This window comes from Nicotiana sylvestris, chromosome 2, assembly GCF_000393655.2.
Source record: "Nicotiana sylvestris chromosome 2, ASM39365v2, whole genome shotgun sequence".
NCBI classification, from domain to species: Eukaryota; Viridiplantae; Streptophyta; class Magnoliopsida; order Solanales; family Solanaceae; genus Nicotiana; species Nicotiana sylvestris.
Genome location: NC_091058.1, coordinates 195,670,835 through 195,677,719, shown reverse-complemented (window position 1 = coordinate 195,677,719; position 6,885 = coordinate 195,670,835).

The window sequence follows — 6,885 nt, the reverse complement described above, 5'->3', positions numbered from 1 at the left end:
AAATAATGCAGAAGCTAGACTATCCAAACGCTTAATATATCCTTGAACCCGATGTCACAAGTGATGAGCTACTAGAATAGTACATACAAGGGTCTAAAATAACATAAAGCTGTCTGAGAAGAAGATACACAACTAATTAAAAGCAAATAAGGGGACTCCAGGAGCTACAGGCGTTGAACAGTTGTACCTCAAGTCTTCGTACGTTGTATGATCCAAGCTCACTGATAACCGCTATTGGAACCGACTCTAAAATCTGTACAAGAAGTGCAGAATGTAGTATGAGTACAACCGACCCCATGTACTCTGTAAGTGTCGAGCCTAAGCTCGATGAAGTAGTGATGAGGCTAAGGCGGGTAACCTACACAACCTGTACGTAGTATATAACAATAATAGAAAATAGAAATACGGAACAGGATAAAACAATCAACTGAAAACAATAACAATAGCCTCAAGAAGTAAACCAATTTCGTCCAGAATTACCAATCTTTAACATTTCGAATGAGAATACCGAAAACAAAACACAACTCAAGAAAATGGAAACACATAGGTTGTTGTGCTAAGCAATCTAATCCCACAGTACAATAAAAATTCCATCCTTATTTCACCGTGATAATATCAACAACAAAGATAATATATAAATATATTGCAGTGCACAACCCGATCCCACCATATAAAAATATCAATATCATAATTCACCCTTATTTAACTATATCAATCCACCCTTATTCCACCTATTACGACATGCAACTCGATCCCACTGTACGGTATGAATTCAGCCTTATTCCACCATATCAATCCACCCTTATTACCCCTGCTGCGGCGTGCAGCCAGATCCCACTATATCAGTACCAAATACTCAATGTGCACAACTAAATCAACAGCTCAAACTACAAAAACCTTTACAATCAATAAATACCAAACTGAACCAAAAAGGGAACCTTGTACAATATAGAAATCTACACAAGCAATACCACACAGCGAGACCCAATCCAGTACTTGACAATTAGAAGGTGCAAGTAAGTCAATTTAAGCAAATAGCAGGGAATCATGAAACTGTGGAAAGAGCTAACATCATTAACAGGATAAGATATTGATTAACAAGTAGCAGTAAAGCATTTAGAGCATATGATAATTAAGACAGGGAATGAAATAATTAAAGTGAAGCGAACAATCAGGGAAAACGGATAATGCGGCGACGTATAAGCACTCGTCACCTCGCGCATACGCCGCCCACATGATATTCACATAGAACATAGTCTGAGGGTTCCTAATTCCCTCAAGCCTAGGTTAGACACCACACATACCTCAAGAACAACTTTGACTTTCAAACAAGCCTCCGAACAAACAATATCTAGCAAATTACCGACCAAACGATTCAAAATAAGCCTTAGGAATCACCCACGATTGCAAAAGATACAATTTACGTCATCATTATAAAAGTCAACTCCCAGGCTCGCTTGGTCCAAAACCAAAATTTGGACCAAAACCCGGTTACCCATTCACCTCCGAGCCTGGTTATGTAATTTGTTTTGGAATCTAACCTTAATTTGTGGTTTAAATCCCAATTTTACAAAAATCCCTAATTCTACCCAAATCCTCCAAATTTCCATTATTAAAACACTATATTTAGGTTAAAAACTTGTGGAATGTAATGAAATATTGAAAGAAGATGAGTTAGAATCACTTACCAATGATTTGGGAAAGAAAGGATCTTGGAAAAATCGTCCCTATAGTTTTCTTGTTTTGAAAATTTAAAGAATGACTGAAAGACCCGTTTTCTAGCTATTTGGCCAGTTGTAGGTATCACATTTGCGACAGGGGTTTGCAAATGTGAAACCACAAATGCGAACAAGTCTTCGCAAATGCGAAAAGTGACGTATGCATGCTGCCTTCGCAAATGTGATCATAATGTTCACAAATGCGAACTGTGAGGATCACAAATCCGACACAGAACTTCACAAATGCGAAGGTCATACCCCCTCCCCCCAGCCCACTATTCGCAAATGTGATGGTCTCTTCAAAAATACCAAGGCTCGCATTTGCGAGCCAGACCTTGCAAATGCAAAGTCTGCAGATCTAATACACCAGCTATGATTTGCTAAGTTGAAACCACTCTGTAACCTATCCGAAACTCACCCGATCCCTCGGGGCTCCAAACCAAACATGCACACATGGAATTAAGAATTGAACACCAAATCAAATAAAATTTTGAAGAAAACTTTAAAACTTCTATTTTAACAGCCGAACATCCAAATCACATCAAACCAACTTCGTTTCTCACCAAATTTCACAGACAAGTCATAAATATAATAATGGACCTGTAATGGGCTTCGGAACCAAAATACGGACCTGGTATTAACAAGACCAAACATTAGTAAATTCTTAAAAATAATTAATCTTTCAAACTTTCAATTTTTAACAAAAAATTAATAACTCAAGCTAGGGACTTCCAAATTCGATTCTAGGCATACGGCTAGGTCCTATATTTTTATATGGACCCACCGGGACAGTCAAAACAAGGATATGGGTCCATTTGCCCAAATGTTGAACGAATTCAACTCAATGAATTTTTAAGGAAAAATTCTTATTTTTATCATTTTTTAAAATATAAGCCTTCCGAATAGACACTCGGACCGCACACGCAAAACGAGAAAGGCTAAATGAGATATTTAAGGCTTTGGAACACAGATTTTGTTCTAAATCATGAGATGAACTGTTGGGTCATCACTTCTCCACCTCTAAAATAGTTGTTCGTCCTCGAACGGACATAGAAAAGTACCTAGGCTGGTTAAAAGGTGTGGATATCTACTCCTCATGTCCGACTCAGACTCCCAAGTAGCTGCCTCGACGGGCTGGCTTCTCCACTGTACTCAAACTAATGGATAACTCTTTGATCTCAACTGACAAACCTATCGAGCTAGAATAGCCACCTACTCTTCCTCATAAAGTCAAATCCTTGTCCAACTAGACAGAGCTAAAATCTAGCACATAGGACAAATCACCATGGTACTTCCGGAGCATGGATGCTAATATCATAGTCATTCAATAGCTCTAACCACCTCCTCTGCCACAAATTGAGCTCTTTGTGCTTGAACAAATACTGCAAACTCTGATGATCCGTGAATACCTCACACGACACGCCGTAAAGATAGTGCCTCCAAATCTTCAGCGCAAGAACAATGGCTGCTAACTCTAAGTCATGAACAGGGCAATTCTTCTCGTGAACCTTCAGCTACAGCGCCGCATATGCAATCGCTTTGTCGCGCTGCGTTAATATCGCACCAAGTCAATATGAGATGCATCAAAATATACCCTATAAGATCCTAAGCATGTAGGCAACACCAACACTGGCGCCATAGTCAAAGCAGTCTTAAGCTTCTGAAAAGCTCGCCTCACACTCATCTGACCATCTAAACGGGTCACCCTTCTGGGTCAACCTGGTAAACGAGGCTGTTATAGATGAAAACCCCTCCATAAACCGATGCTAATTACCCGCCAACCCAAGAAACTCCAGATCTCTATAGCTGAAGTGGGTTTAAGACAATTCTAAACTGCGTCAATCTTCTTAGGATCCATATGAATGCCCTCGGCTGATACAACGTGGCCCAAGAAAGCAATTGAGCTCAAACAAAACTCGCATTTTGAAACATAGCTTATAACTGGTTGTCTCTCAGAGTTTGAAGAACAATCTGAAAATGCTGCTCTTGCTCATCTCGACTATGAGAGTAAATAAAAATATCATCAATAAACAATCATAAAGGAATATAGATAAGGCTTGAACACCCGAATTATCAAATCCATGAATGTTGTTGGGACATTTGTTAGCCCAAATGACATCACTAGAAACTCATAATGCCAATACTGAGTCAGAAGAGCTATCTTAGGGACATCAGATGCCCTAATCATCAACTGATGGTAGCTAGACCTCAAATCAATCTTCGAAAACACTTTGGCACCCTGAAACTGATCAAATAAGTCATAAATCCTTGGAAATGGATACTTGTTCTTGATGGTGACTTTGTTCAACTACCGATAATCTATGCACATCATCATAGATCCATCCTTCTTCTTCACAAACAACATAGGCGCACCCTAGAGCGAGACACTAGGTCTAATTAAGCCGTTATCAAGCAAATATTGCAATTGTTCCTTCAATTCTTTCAACTTTGTGGGGCCATAAGGTATGGCGGAATAGAAATGGGCTGAGTGCCCGGAGCCAAATCAATATAAAAGTCAATATCTCTGTTGGGTGGCATCCCCACAGATCCGCAGGAAACACCTCTGGAAACTCACGAACAACTGCTATTGAATCCATGTAAAGAACCCTCGTACTAGAATCACGAACATAAGCCAAATAGGCTAGACAACCTTTCTTGACCATATGACGAGCCTTTTCATAAGAGATAACCCTGCTGGGCCAGGAGTCCCTCTCCACTCTAATCGAGGCAACCTCGGTAAGGCTAAGTTCATTGTCTTGGTGTGACAATCCAATATAGCATGATAAGGTGACATCCAATCCATACCTAAAATGACATCAAAATCAACAATATCAAGAAGTAGAAGATCTACGCTAGTATCAAGACCCCCCAATGATAATAACGTACAAACAATAAACACGATATAGAACAATAAAATCTCCCACAGGTGTGGCCACATACATAGAAGCATTCAAAGAATCACGAGGCACAACCAAATATGAAGCAAAATATGATGACACATAGGATTAAGTAGAGCCCAATTCAAATAGAACTGAAACATCTCTATGGAAAACTGCATAGTACCTGTGATAACAGCATTATACGACTCCGCCTTGTGCCTGCCTGGAAAAGCATAACATTGGGACTGGGGCCTACCACTCTGAACGACATCCCTAGGATAGCCTCCTGCTGGCTGGCCTCCACCTCTAGCATCCTAACCTCCACCTCTAACGGCGTGACCTCCACCCCTAGGAGCTTGACCTCTACCTATGGTTGCATGACCCCTAACTTTAGCTGGTAGAGCAAGTGGTGGTGCACCCGATGCCGGAATCATGGCACAACAACTTTGTTGTGGCGTACCGCCCAATAATCTCAGACAGGTCCTCCTGATATGCCCAAAACCACCACACTCAAAACATACATCCTGGTGTTGTGGCTGCTGAAATTGAGAGTAGACCGAACAGGCTGGATGACCATGGAAATAACTCTGAAATAGGAGGTGCACTTATAGGAGATAGCGGTGCACAGTAGGCTAGCTGCCTAAAATGAGGCACATAAGGACCGTGATTCCCTGAAGTACTGTGGGATGCTTGAATCGCTTACTAATATGGCTTGGGAGGATGCCCCCTACCAAAAGTACTCATGCCTACCAATGAGGAACCACTGAATCCACTAGAATGATAAGGCCTCTTATCAGACCCCTAACCTCTCGCTTGAGAAAGAACATCCTCTATCCGCCTGGTGACATTGGAAGCCGTCTGAAAAAGAAATCTCGCTCTCGGTCTCCTTGGCCATCTGCAGCTTTATAGGATGAGCGATTCCCTCAATAGACCTCCTCACCCTTTCTCTCTCTCTATCAGAAGGAAGTAGAAGAATAGTATGACGGGCTAAATCTAGAAAGCGGGTCTCGTACTGGGTAACTAACATGTCGCCCTACTGGAGGGGCTCGAACTGCCTGTTGTAGCTCTCTCTCTAAGTGGTAAGAAGGAACTTCTCAAAAAATATCTGAGAGAGCTAGTCCTAAGTAAGAGCAGGCTTTCTAGCTGGTCTAGTAGATACATAATCCTTCCACCATCTCTTGGCGGAACTCGTCATCTAATATACACCAAATTCGACCACATTGGTCTCAACTATACCCATGTTCCGCAACACCTCATGGCAGCGGTCAAGATAATCCTATGGGTCCTCAGAAGATGCTCCACTGAAGTGATCTGAGAAGAGCTTAGTAGACTTGTCCAAGCTCAATAAGCCCTCAGAAGACATGGCATGACCATTACCGGCTTGTTCCGCAACAGTTGGCTGGACTACCCCAACTGGCTGAGCTTCTAGAGTCTGATACTGGGGAGCCATCTGCTCCGGAGTGTGAGTAGAAAGAGTATGTGCTACTCCTCCAGACTGAAAGATGGTTGGTGCAATAGGAAATGTACTGGCCTGGGCCACATTTTCCATGAGGCCCACCAAACGGACCAAAGCATTCTGAAGCATTGGGGTGGCGATGAACCCCTCCAGGACCTGAGTTGGTCCGATAGGCATAGTCTGGGATGGAACCTCCTCATTAAACTCCACATGAGGCTCCACGGCTGGTGCTGCTGCTCAAACTTTGGGCTGAGCTCTGCCCCTTGTAGGAGCTACTGCTAGGGGCTCCGGCTGCTGTCCAGCTGAAGATGCGGTGCATTTTCTCGCCATCTGCAAGAGAATAAGATAGGTTCAATAAACAATGATATAATAATATCGCACGACATAGAAGAACATAAGTGAAACTATTCCTAACTCCATAGCCTCTGAAAGTTAAGTACAAACGTCTTCGTGCCGATCCTCCAGACTCTACTATGTTTGGTTGTAACTTGTGAGACCTATGTAACCTAGTGTTCTGATACCAACTTGTCACGACCCAGAATTCCTACCGTCGAGACGGTGATAGCACCTAACATTTCACTTGCTAGGCAAGCCAACGTTAGAACAATTTATCCTTTTTAAGAACATAAAATTTAATAATGAAGAAGAACTGATTTAACTACTATAATCCAAAGTAAATAATGTGGAAGCTAGAACAACCAAACATTTAATACATCCCTGAACCCGACATCACAAGTGCACGAGCTACTAGAATAGTATATACAAAGGTTTGAAATAACATAAAGCTATCTGAAAAGAAGATACATAGCTAACTAAAAATAAAGAAGGGGAC